At 39.7% G+C, this 14,288-nt stretch overlaps 1 long non-coding RNA gene across 1 annotated transcript in view; it reads right to left on the bottom strand.

The window, feature by feature from the left end:
• Positions 1-14,288, bottom strand: part of LOC142829061 (uncharacterized) — an 84,101-nt gene that overhangs the window by 69,247 nt on the left and 566 nt on the right. The gene's annotated exons all lie outside the window — the stretch shown is intronic.

Below are 14,288 nucleotides of genomic sequence, written 5' to 3' on the forward strand. Positions count from 1 at the left end.
TCAGACCCTCCCTTCGCCACCTCCCATCGACAGGGATTGCTACCAAGAATCAGCTTCTACCCACGGCAGGCCTAGGCTCGCCACACACAGGGGCTGCTTCAGAAGATGCAGAGCAGCCTCTGTCCACAGGGAGTTTGGACCCCCCGTGGACAGGGGCTGCTACCACGAAGCAGCCTCTCCTGTACCTCCCTCTCCTGCTACAGCCTCTAATAGAGGCAGCAGTGTGGGGGGAGGCATGCAGCACTGGCTCTTGCTTCCCTCCCACTTGCTGCCTCTGATACAGAGGCAGCAAGGGGGCAGGAATGCAAGTAGTCAACAAGATTAACCAATAAGCCTAGGCATTTAAGAGGTCTCCCATACCTTGTCTTTTCCTTGCATTTAAGGGTTTATATTGTAGAATTGTTATACTTAACCAACCTTAGTTCTTTTTTCAGCAATGCTTCCATATATTATACTGGAAATGCTATCAAGAGACGAGAGCTTTTTCTGGCTCAATACATTAGAAAATGTGAAGGGTGGCACTAAAATCATAGAACCATAGAGATGGAATGACCCCTAAAAGGTCATGCAATCCCAGCCACTGAAGCTGAGGTATAACTAGGTATAAAACAGTCCACTGTTTCATTTTTAATTTTTTATCTGTTGTGTGGAACTTTGCTTTCAAAATGTAAATGATTTTTCAGCTACTTACACTAAGAATTGCACTTTTATTTCAGCAGTCCCAAAAGCAAGGCCAACCTCTGTAACTGAAAAAATCTTGCTTACATTTTTGTAACTCTCTGTCCTCAAGAGGGCACTAAAAGACAGTTGAGGAAAAAATGGAGATGATCAGGCTAGAAACTGTAGTAAGGATATTCTATGTACTGTAAGTAAAAACAATCTCATAGCAACTGGTTGGTCCAGCAACTCTCCTCCCCAAAGAAAAGAGTTTACAGTTTCCCCTAATTAAAACTCAAGGGACAGATTTGTATCCTGTCAAAATATACTTCCTTCTGTGTAAGGGAGCATAATAATATAGCAGAGTGTGTTAGCAGTAATACTCCTTCTAGACTCAGCTAGTGAGCACTTCTTATAGAAACTGGCCCCACATTTCATAATTTCGGGGGGGGGGGGGAAATGTTCAGCCCACCTATGAATTCAGTATCATTTAGGGTACGTTTATACTGCATGCTTATTTAGAAATAAGCTATTCCGAAGAAATATTCCGAAATAGCTTATTTAAAAATAGCGCATCTAAACTACAGGGACTCCTCAAAATTAGTCTGAGGCAGGCTCCCCTAATTTGCATGTGCTACCTCGATTTAGAGCCCCAGGAAGCACTATAGCACAGAATGGTTCAGTGTAGATAGTCCTGATCTGCAAAAGTTGGATCTGAATTTTGAATGAACCATACCAATAATTGGATTTGGGTAAGTGAAGTTTTAAATCAGGGGGTCTACAACACTAGAAAATCAGTGACAGGAAAGGACAAGAAAGTAAGATCAAATTATTCCTCTGTTTTTTAGAGAGAGTTTTTTTTTCTTTACCCAACTATATAACACCTGTGTAACAGAAGTGGTTCTCAACTAGGGATACACACATACCCCGGCGCAGGGCCATCCTGACGTTATAGGCAAACCAGGTAGACGTGTATGGCACCTGGCTTTAAGAGGCCCCAAATTAGATGGAAGTGATATTTTTTATTCTATTTAAAATATATATTGTTATCGCTTATAAACAAAAGTATCAAATACTGTACTTGTGAAACTGTGCTTCAATGCCATATCAGGAGTTACATCAGTTATTTCACATTATGGCAGGGGTTCTCAAACCTTGTGATACCACGACCCCCCTCTAAGTTGCTCGCGACTCCTCCCCCCCCCCCCCGGGGGTCAGGACCCACAGTTTGAGAAACGTGACATTATGGAGCATGGCTTTGTATGTAAATACAGTTAAAATGTGTCACAGCAGAGCTTCAAAAGCGCCGTCTGAGTTTACTGCCTAGGGTCAGGTTCTGGCAGTTCTGTCATTCTAACCCAGTGTTGGCCAGTCATCCAGCTGATTCAGTGCATCCCAGCGGCTGGCGGCGGCTGGGGAGCCACTCCAGCCCCCACTGGTTAACTGGAACTAGTAAGCATCACCCATTAAGGGTGATGCTTAATGATTAATTGGTTAACCATTCATATCCCTAATGGCAACACGGTATCACTGACCATTATAGAAGCATTTCTGTTCACAGTATTTAATGGATTTGATAATAATGCCCATCTGACCCCTACTGCATGTTTGCCACTAAATTTTGTGGAAGATCTGTGATACGCAAGTGGTCAAACTAGATGGTCACAATGGTCCCTTCTGAACTAAGAAACCATTAAATTAATCAAAGAGACACTGAACAATTTCTGGTTTCAAATGATTAACATGAATTATTAAAAATGACTGAAGTGCTCATTTAGAAAAGACACATTTGGGCTGGCGCAAAAAAAAAAAAAAGTTGGGCCAGCATTTTGTAGCCTGTAATTTTTTTTATGTAAGTACTCTCTATATCTAGCTTCTTTTTGACTGCATTCATAAGTATATTGCTGCTTTTGTACTCCATTCCACATATAAAAATACAGTGTGGAGAGGAACATCTTTTAAATCCCCTTCATAAGCGTCAATACATCCCTTGTTGTTCTTGAGCCTTTTCTTGGACAGTTCTTTTCTTGGACAGTTTTGCACAACAGATTTATACCCACATAAGAGTTTTATGCCCCTCAGATTAAGCATGTAATTTGCTTCATTATTTGAGACAGGACTGTGGAAACCTTAGTAATTAACATTCAACCTCACCCACGCAAGCGTAATTTTTGTTTGTTGGAATTATTCCATGAGATCCTGATCCAGCAAAGCACTTAAACACATTTTTAGGACTAGGCCTTCAGTTAAGACATCAGTAGCACTTTATCATGCTGAAGTTTTGAACAGGTCTAAATGTTTTGTTGAATTGGTGCCTGAGTGCCTGGCAAACTGTTTATCAAATGGACTAAAATAAACTGTATTTTGTCTTTCAACAACTACATTTTCTATTTTTGTTATAGCTACAGTGTCAACAGACTCCTGAATCTCAAACCAGAATTTGCCAAAGATGTTGCACGGTTAATATAAATGAGATTAAGAATTACATGGAATTTCAGATTTACAGTTTTTTAACACAAGCAATTTTAGTTGGTGTAGCTGAGTTTTATAAAATCACTTGAGATTATTTGGAAATCTTTATAGACTTCCCAAATGTTGCATACTTCTGGATAGAAGGTATCTAAAAATCCCTTGCACAAAGTTCTCAATGCACAAGAATTCAATTCAAAATGAAAAGAAGTAGTGTTGGAAGAGATACTGACATTCAAAAGAGGAGGAGAATAAAAGAGAGTGTGAGGTTAAAGAGGCTCAGCCTGCACCATTACTAAAATTAGATCATTTCTTTTGTTCTCCTGAACTTTCTGCTCTATTTGCAGGGAATTGTATTAGCAATAGAAACTGTGAGAATCTGTCCAACCATATTAAGAAATTAGATACAAAGAAATTATGAAAATCCATTTTCAATTCACTTGCACACACAAAAATGTGGTGTTTTCAAAGCTTTAAAGAGTAGACTAAAAAGAATTGTGACCCACTTTGGGGAAAATGAGCATCAATCTGCCAAAGACTATTTAATCTTAGCATATTAAGCACCAGACCATAACCTATAACTACTTTGTAATTTGTGCACATATATCTTTCTACCATTTAGGATTAATTATGCACACTATATACTGGGATATTTCCTGCATCTCCCATATAGCAGTCTGCGTACTCAGAAACCTCCTCTTACATGCAAGCAATCCATCTAATATTTTGCAGTGACTATCCCACTGAGCTCTAGACAGCCTGTTTAATACCTACATGCATTTTTATGCTTTATTCCTCAGTTTCTAAAACAATGACTCACTTTTTCATTCACTTCCTCATCTCCATTCTCTGCCTCATCTCCATCACACTCATATTTTCTAGGATTTTGTTAATGATTTTAACACAGTAAATAAGTTCTTACTTCTTGTCTGATTGACAAAGCATAGATCTCTAGAAGTATTTTAGGTGTTCTAATGGAAATGTGTTTAGACAAAGCTGCAGATTTGCCAGTCAATCTAATGGTTTTTATTTTTTTTAATGCCACTGCAGCAAATGGAGATTGTGATAAGAGTTGTAATGCAATGGTTGATCTCTAAGCATTGTGGGAATTTCACTTAAGAATATTTCTGATGAGATCATACCCTTATTCTTCTACTTGGTTGGGAGATCTAATCAGAAGAGGAAGGTAAGTACTAACTCTATCAACTTAGAAGGGAAAAAAAAAACAAATACCAAGAATAGAACCTCAGGCTACATCTAGACCAGTCTTTCTGAATGTATTCCATGAAATCACTATCAGAAACACATTAACGACTGCCCCAGTTTGTTTATTTACTGGTGCCGCGGCCACAGAGCCTCGCAGCTCCCATTGGCTCCGTTTCATCCTTTGCAGCCAAGGGGAGCGGCAGGAAGTGGTGGCCTGGCTCACACCACTTCCCCACAGCTCCCCTTGGTTGCAAAGGACGAAAAAAATGAGAAGTAACGTTAGTTCAAACCAAGAGGTTTGATTTGAACTAATACGTCCCAGAGCGTACTTCCTGGGTCGAATCAGCTGTTGAGCGGAATGATGCGCAGGTGAGATTATACTAATGAAGCGTGGGATATTTAAATCCCCGCTTCATTAGCAATTTTGGTCAGCTACATTTGCATCCCTAGCTCAAACTAGGGAGCAAGTGTAGGCATACCCTTTTTCCACACCAGTCATGACTTTATACACACTATCATATCCCCCCTTAGCCTCCTCTTTTCTAAGTTAAAAAGTCTAAGTCTTTTTAATCTCTCTTCATATGGGTCCTGTTCTAAATCCATAATAAGTTTGTGGCCCTTTCCTGAACCTTTTCCAATGCCAATATATCTTTTTTGAGATGAGGTGACCCCATCTGTATGCAGTATTCTAGATGTGGGCATACCAGGGTTTTATATAGAGGCAATAAGATATTCTCTGTCTTCTTCTCTATCCCTTTTTTAATGATTCCCAACATTCTGTTTACTTTTTGGACTGCTGCTGCATACTGAGTGGATGTTTTCAGTGAACTATCCACAGTGACTCCAAGATCTCTTTCTTCAGTAGCTGTGGCTAAATTAGTCCCCATCATATTGTATGGATAGTTGGGATTATTTTTTGCAAGTGCATTACTTTACATTTATCAACATTACATTTCATTTGCCATTTTGTTGCCCAATCACTTAGTTTGGTGAGATCTTCACAATCTGCTTTGGTCCTAACTCTCTTGAGCAGTTTAGTATCATCTGCAAATTTTGCCACCTCAATGTTTACCCCTTTCTCTAGATCATTTATAAATAAGTTGAATAGGATTGGTTCCAGGACGTTCCCTTGAGGGACACCAATAGTTACCTCTCTCCATTCTATTCCTACCCTTTGTTTCCTGTCTTTTAACCAGTTATCAGTCCATGAGAGGACCTTCCCTCTTAACCCATGACAACTTACTTTACACTTAAGAGCTTTTGGTGAGGGATCTTGTCAAAGGCTTTCTGGAAATCTAAGTACACTATCTACTGGATCCCCCTTCTCCAAATGTTTGTTGACCTCTTTGAAGAACTCTAATAGATAAGTAAGGCAAGATTTCCCTTTACAGAAACATTGTTGACTTCCCCCAACAAATTATGTTCATCTATGTGTCTGACAATTTTAATCTATTTTATTAATTTCAACTAATTTGCCCAGGACTGACATAAGACTTACCAGTATGTAATTGCCAGGATCACCTCTAGAGCCCTTTTTAAATATTGGTATCACATTAGCTGTCTTCCAGTCATTAGGTACAGAAGCTGATTTAAAGGATAAGGTTACAAACCACAGTTAATAGTTCTGCAATTTCCCATTTGAGTTTTTTCAGAACTTTTGGGTAAATGCCATCTGATTCCAATGACTTGTTACTGTTAAGTTTACCAATTTGTTCCAAAACCTCCCCAAATGACACCTCAATCTGCAACAAATCCTCATATTTGTCACTTAAGACGAATGGCTCAGGTTTAGGAATCTCCCTAACATCCTCAGCTGTGAAGACTGAATAAAAGAATTTGTTTAGTTTCTATTCAATGACTTTATCATCTTTGAGTGCTCCTTTAGCATCTCGATCATCCAGGGGCCCCAATGGTTCTTTAGCAGACTTTCTGCTTCTGATGTACTTAACAAAACATTTTGCTATTACTTCTTGAGTTTTTGGCTAGTTTAATGTTCAACCTAAACCTTCTTTGCTACACTTTAAGCCCATTGCTTCTTTCCTATCATGAGAGTTACAGGAGAATAACACTAGGCAGAAGGCATCAGATTAGTATACTATATTTTTAGACTTCCTGCAAAGCAAACATTGGTCTCCTTCCCTAGCATGTTGATGTAGGTGGGAAATCCAATCTTATATGGTAGCCTGGATGACACAGTTTGTAATTTACTGGCAAGGGTGTATATAAGCTGGTACTGTCTACTGAATGACGCATTCAAAGGCAAGTGATGTAGTATCTTCCACACAAATACATATACCCTACCTACTACAGCTGCAAATTGTCCTTGATTTCTAGTGTTGGGGTGTCTGTGATCTTGGAGCAGTATATCTTGCATTCTGTCTTCACTTATAAAACTATGGAGTCTAGGTAATCATGGACTAGGGTATATATAACAATTGTGAAGTCTGTGCAGCCACAGAGTTGTTACACCCTGTCAAACTAAAGAGTCAGAATATCTCTCAGTCAATACTGGGTTGTCACTTGTGATTCAAGTAGCACACAGATTTGCAATTTGTAATTCTCTTTCTCCTCAGGTCAGTGATAGCTTTTCAAAACCCTGAAATTGAAAGAGACTTCCAAGACAGGAGAACCCTTCTCAAAACATAAAATATTTAATTAAACTGTTTCCATAATCAGAATATTTTTTCGTTAACTGTAAGCAAGGGAAAGGGGGGAATATCTAGCTATGTAATCAACAAAAAATACTCAGTTTACTTCTAAAATTCCTGATTTTAAAGATCTGAGGCATAATTGTGTTAATCTGTAACTTAAAAAAAGCCCCATTAATTGTTTTTTTTTTATTTTAAAAAGCTATCTATTTATCCTAAATGAAAACTAAGAAGACAAAAGGAAGATAACTGCAAACTTTTAAGTGGTCCTTTGTTCATTTACAAGTCTATTCTCCCTCCACTTGACAATAGTAATTTTGGGGCAGAATATATTTCTGTTTGTAAATTACAAAACACTTCACAATCTGACCTTGATAGGGTAGATATTTTCTATTTTACATTTCTTTTTATGCTATATGAGTTTAGTTACTCAGCTCTGTGGCCAGGATATCAATGATTTGAAGCTTTCATCAACAATGTTCCTTACAATGGTGGAATGTAAATTCTAAACCCTGAACAACAGTTTTAATGATCATTTAGAAATATTACTGATACCCTCTGCCATTAGGAAACCAGGCACAGTCTTCACTAGTAGGAAACATTTAATTATTTATAAGGTGGATGTATTTTAATAGAATAAAATCAGCTGGAAAGAAACAAGCTCCCTAGTGTGTGTTACAATAATTGGACCTACACAATTATCTTAATAGCAGCTCACCTGTAAAGTATAAATTTACAAAGTCTCAGAATGAGCCATAACAATAAACGTAAATGGAAAAAGGTGCAAATTAAAAAACCTGGTAATATAATTCAGGCATTTGGTTAAAATCATGGTTGGTAGCAAATACAATGTGGGCTAAAAATCAGTAAACCAAAATTGGTGTGTCAAAAATTAGGCCTAATTGGTGGACAAAATAGTGAAAGGTCAGGCTATTTCACCTAGCATTCCCTTTGGGGTCCACAAAAATAAACAAACACGTGCCACCCCCACCTTCTCCTAACTAGGTCTCTAGACCTCCTTTATCTGCATTCTAAAAAAAACTTCCTGACTGGACTGGGCCAGAGAGAGGGACCGAATGACATTGCAATCTCCACTAGCTAAATCCTGACCATCACCTGGCATGTGAGACAATTCCAGACTATCTTAACTATCTTCTCTTACCCCCTGTCAAGGCTTTTTCCCCTACTCTGGCACGATAAATTCAGAAGTGGGGGCCTGCAAAGTACCCCAAAACCTTATCTTTCCAGGCTTTACATAAGAACATAAGAATGGCCATACTGGGTCAGATCAAAGGTCCATCTAGCCCAGTAGCCTGTCTGCTGACAGTGGCCAGCACTAGGTGCCCCAGAGAGGGTGGACCAAAGACAATGATCAAGCGATTTGTCTTCTGCCATCCTTCTCCAGCCTCTGACAAACAGAGGCCAGGGACACCATTTCTATCCCCTGGCTAATAGCCTTTTATGGACCTAACCTCCATGAAATTATCTTGCTTCTCTTTAAACTCTGTTATAGTCCTAGCCTTCACAGCCTCCTCTGGCAAGGAGTTCCACAGGTTGACTACACACTGTGTGAAGAAGAACTTTCTTTTATTAATTTTAAACCTGCTACCCATTATCCATTTGTTATAAAACTTCTCCCCAAAATCTTAAAAACCTAGATTTTGGGGATAAAAGTCTGCTGCCACCACCCAAGTAATGATAGGGAAACCCAGAAGAGACTGCCTGGGAAATCTCAGCCCCTAAAGTAAAATGAGGACAAAAAAATTAACCAATACCAGATTAATAACAAAAAAAGAGAAAGAACTTTTATTATCACCACAATATTCCTGTTACAAGCATAATGACTAGATGGAAAAGTCACCAATTAATATACTCATGGGGAGTTCCACCATGGGACAAAACTTAGTTACAAAGGAGAGAAAAACCCATTTTTAAATGCACAGACATCAGATTTCCATTCCCAAACCATAAAACAATAAAACTTAACAGATTTATCTAAACTTTACCCTACTTACAGATAGTGAAGAGTCTGTTCTTGGAGGGAGACATTTTGTCTGTCCCCCTCAGTAGCTGGAGAGAAACTGCCCAGAGAAAAGAGGGAAAAACCCAAAAATTCCTTTGTTCCACTCTGAAATCCCTATCTACATTTCTATTGGCTTAGCAGATACCTGGCTAGGAAAGGGACATAGTTAACCCCTTAGTCCCCAGGATGCTGGCTAACCCACATGGTCATGACACCCCCAAAAGGACAGTTATTACCATCTTTAATAACATGTACAAGACTGTCAAACAATGGAAATGGGCAACACGGAATAGATGACTTGATAATTACCTGCTCTGTTCATTCCCTCTGAAGCACCTGGCATTGGCCAGTCAGAAGACAAGACATTGGGCTAGATGGACCTTTGGCCATTCTTAGATTCTTAAAACAATTCCTCTCCCCCTTCTAAAACTCTCTATATCCAAAGGGAAAGGGAACAAAAGATGTTAAACTAAAAGCCTTATTTTTATTTAGTATTTTGTATTTCAAATGCTCAGACTATTTTCCCTTATTTTTTTCCTTTAATAAATGTTTAAAAACAATTGTTAATGGTATGTTTGCCATGCTACTAAGCAGGCTCTGTATACCAAACTCCAAACCTTGTTTAAAACCAGGGCTGTACCTACCAATACACAAAAAATGCAGCCATGTACGGCACCACAACATTTAGAGTACCAAATTGCCCCAAATGTTGTGGTGCCCTAGGCAGCTGTATATGCAGTGGTGCCAACTCTGGTGGCCAGTCCCATCCCTGGACCAGCCCTCCCATGGGTTCTGCCAAATAGTGCTGTCTCTAGGGAGCTTCAGGATCCGCTGCACCTGCCGAACCAACCTCTTCCTACCCCTGCTCTACGCCATCCCCACCTCCTTTCCATCCTTCTCCAACTCCCCTTCCCCAAGCAACATGGCCCAGATGATTAGAGGGGGAGGTAGCAGGGGTCAGACCTGCCCCCGCACTCATCACCGGCAGTGGGAATCAGAGTGACCTGGCCCTTCATTCACTCCACTTCACTTGCTCTCTTGCTGCACCGCTCTGCTTCCTGTCACTAGTGAATGTGGGGGTGATTCCATCCCTCCCCCAAGCACCCTCCCTGGAGCAATATGGCAGGGAGTCAGAGTGCAGCAGGCTGGAACCAGGTTGTTTTACTTTTGGGCTGGATTAAGTAATTTAAATGATGGAACACAGAGAATATCTGGCCCTAGGAAAAGTTTAGCTGCCTCTGTGGTGAAGGCACTAGACTGAAACACAAGAGAGCTGCATTTCATTTCCAGATTTGCCACAGAAACTCTGTGAAATCTTAGCAAGTCACCTGGGACCTAAACCAGAGCTCAGATAAATTAATAGGAGTCTTTCCATTAATTTAGTTGGGCTTTATATTAGGGATGTAAGAGAATAGTCGACTAGTCAATAAGCATAAGCTTATTGGGTAGTCGAGTGGAGTATCGACTACTCACTTCCCCTCCCTTGCTGACTCTCTGAGAGGCCTACCACAATCTGGTTTTGTGTGGTCACTGACTAGGATTCCTAGGCATTATGCTAGTGCAAATAATAAATTATTATTTATGCTTTTAGCATTTCTTTATAAGGTGATCAGATATAAGGTTATGGGGGCCTGGAAAGAGTTATGTTACATTTTTACAAATTTCTGGGTAAATAAAACTAAAATCCAGGAAGGGGATGGGTTTGGATTCCATTTTATGTATGATGAGTGTCTGAGAGCAGGTTTGGAGAGGGGACAGAACTCTTTCAGGGGCTGGCCCACAACTTTGGAATGAATTCACAAACAAACATGTAGAACCAGGAGTATATATTATTTTTAAAATAATCCAGTTTACACACTTCTCTTCCTGGGGAAAGGATGAGAGAACATGCACATGACAGATATTAGTCATATTACTTAAAACCAGATTGGAAAGCCCTCATTCTAGGGCCACGAGCACAGTACAAGAAGTTAGAGAGAATAATAGAAGAGAAGCACTTAGATACAAAATCCTTCCCCATTACATAATATTTCAATAACCAGCAACTTGGACGTTCTCCTCTTTCACGAAAAGAACCTGATGAATGTAAACCTCTCTTTTAGGACTACTTGTGGATAAATGTTGTTAATGAATATTATCCCTATGATAACCCACTTTACCTGATGATGCTGTAGAACTGTAATTTTAAGTTGTTCCTTATATAATGATTACAAGTATATTTGATACTATACTTCGGTCTGTTTGGAATTAATCAATAATGTTCAATTAGTTTCTTTTCTTGTTTAATTAATTAACTTTGTTTTAAAATATATTTTAAAGTATTTTAATAAAAAGATAGCTCAACATTTACAAATGAAAATCTCCCACTAAGGAAACTTTTAATGTACACTATGTACTGGTAATGGTACCTATATTCCTGCACAAGTCTGAACACACCATTAATACATCCATACATTCAACAGTCTGTTACATAGCAAAGAATCAGCGCTCCTTCTGCAACCTCTATCTTTGTTTCTTTGTAACTAAGGCCTGGTCCACCTAAGCCTTATGGCTGACGACAGCATAGAAAGGCCAAAGCTGGGTAAATTTGGAGTAGCCACAAGGCATCTTTTCTTTATCGTGTAATTTCATAACAGGCTTAAGAAATCTGCAGTCTACATTTGCAGACAGAGGTATGAAGCCAGTTAGTAATATATGATTTGTCAAATGGCTAAAACTGATTCTTTTTATGTCAATGTTATAATTTCATGATGTGAGCCTGGGAGGTTTGCATACATAGATACATTAGCTCTGTATGCACAGATATTTGAATTCTGGATGTCACATCAATTGGATTTGTGATTAGATACTACACTGATAAGTGCCTTACAAAAACCTACAGAGAGATGAATACATGGAGTCTTAATGAAGAATGGAGAAATGATGGTCTTTAGTATGCTGCTTTTCTGCTAAGGATTTCATGTGTGTCAGAGACGCTGAAAGAAAAACATTGACAGGCCAAACGAAATTTTTTGTTATGGATGGATAGTTATTTCAAAGACCCCTCTCCATTACATCTCTCAGGGAAGTACTGCTGGGGCAGATTCAAATTTGTTTTGGTGTTGCATAGCCAAAAAATGTAGCATATAGATGTGTATTAATCAATAATATGTTACAGTTGGGCAAGAGCTACATAATTAACCCTAGCTGATGAATCCCAGAGTTTAATATTTGTCAGGATGAATATTTGCACTTGTAACTCACAACTTAATAGTTAGCTAACACATGTTTAGGGACTGGTTCTGTTCAATATCTTCATCAATGATTTAGATATTGGCATAGAGAGTACATTTATTAAGATTGCAGATGATACGAAGCTGGGAAGGGTTGCAACTGCTTTGGAGGATAGGGTCATAATTCAAAATGATCTGGACAAACTGGAGAAGTGGTCTGAGGTAAATAGGATAAAGTTTAATAAGGACAAATGCAAAGTACTCCACTTAGGAAGGAACAATCAGTCTCACACATAGGGATTCAATTACTTATTCAAAGTAGGAATAAGATCCTCCGGAAAAGGGCGCCTTTTCCGGAGGATCGGGGCCAGTGTAGACGCTCTTTTCTGGCTTTTCTAAAAGCCGGAAAAAAGCGGCGGACATTTTTATTTAAATGCCGCGGGGGATATTTAAATCCCCCGCGGATTTCCCTATTACGATCTCTGAAATTAACATGCCCCTTCCGGAAAAGGGGCCAGTGTAGACGTAGCCCTTCAGAATGGGAAGCAACTGTCTAGGAAGGAGTACTGCAGAAAGGGATCTAGGGATCATAGTGGACCACAAGCAAAATATGAGTCAACAGTGTGATGCTGTTAAAAAAAAAATCAAACATGATTCTGGGATGCATTAACTTGCTTGTTGTAAGCAAGACACGAGAAGTCATTTTACCACTCTACTTTGCACTGATTAGGCCTCCATGGAGTATTGTGTCCAGTTCTGGACATCACATTTCAAGAAGGATGTGGAGAAATAGCAGAAAGTCCAGAGAAGAGCAACAAGAATGATTAAAGGTCTAGAGAACATGAGCTATGAAGGAAGACTGAAAGAACTGGGCTTGTTTAGTTTGGAAATGAGAAGACTGGGGGGGAACATGATAGCAGTTTTCAGATATCTAAAAGGTGTCACAAGGAAGAGGGAGAAAAACTGTTCTCCTTGACCTCTAAGGAAAGGACAAGAAACAATGGACTTAAACTGCAGCAAGGGAGGTTTAGGATGGACATTAGGAAAAAGTTCCTAACTGTCAGAATGGTTAAACACTAGAATAAGTTGCCTAGGGAGGTTGTGGAATCTCCATATCTGAAGATATTTAAGAGTAGGTTAGATAGACATCTATCAGGGATGGTGTAGATGGTACTGGCTCTTGCCATGAGGGCAGGGGACTGGACTCAATGACCTCTCGAGGTCCCTTCCAGTTCTAGCATTCTGTTTTTTCTTTGGGAATGCCTATGGTTTTATAGTAGTAAGTAATGTATATGAGAACAGCAACCGTGATTTCTTAAAAATATAAATCACTGAATGAGGTGAGGAGACAGCAGGAATGTGTGGATCAGTATGGTGTCTCATTGTCACCTTATGGCAACTCAACCTGTTTGAATCCATTCATTGTATTATCTAACTGTATGCACTTTGCAGCAGTGAACACTTTGGCTATATCTACACTGGCGGCTTCTTGTGCAAGAACATCTTGCGCAAGGGTTCTTTCGCAAGAAGAAGTACACACTGCCATTTGCAAGCAAGAGAGCCTTGCCTTTTGTGCAAGAGAGCCCATGGCAGTGTGGACATTCTCTTGTGCAAGAAAGCTCCGATGGCCATTTTAGCCATAGGGCTTTCTTGCACAAGAAACCCCTGTCGAGTGTCCACACTACCCTCTTGCGCAAGAGCCTCTGCACAAGAGGCCTTACACCTGTTAAAAAAGAGCATAGCTCTTGCGCAAGAAGCCCTCTCTTACCACGCCGTACTGTAAGTCTTCCGCAAGGGGGGGGGGGCAGTGTGGACGCTCTGTGGATTCTTGTGCAAGAACCCGCCAGTGTAGTCATAGCCCTTTTGTTTGTGCTTTGTATAGTACTTAATACAGGTCTACTCCAGCCTACTTTTAAGGCTTGACCCATCGAATAGACCTGAGCATAACTTACCCAAAATCCAAGTAAGGCTGTAACATGTTCACCTGTAAGCATCACCCATACTGGGTGATGGTTACCAATAAACGGTTAACTGGTGACCAAGCGGAGCAGCCTCCCCCCTCCCAATGTGGAG

This window comes from Pelodiscus sinensis, chromosome 4 (assembly GCF_049634645.1).
Source record: "Pelodiscus sinensis isolate JC-2024 chromosome 4, ASM4963464v1, whole genome shotgun sequence".
Lineage (NCBI taxonomy): Eukaryota > Metazoa > Chordata > Testudines > Trionychidae > Pelodiscus > Pelodiscus sinensis.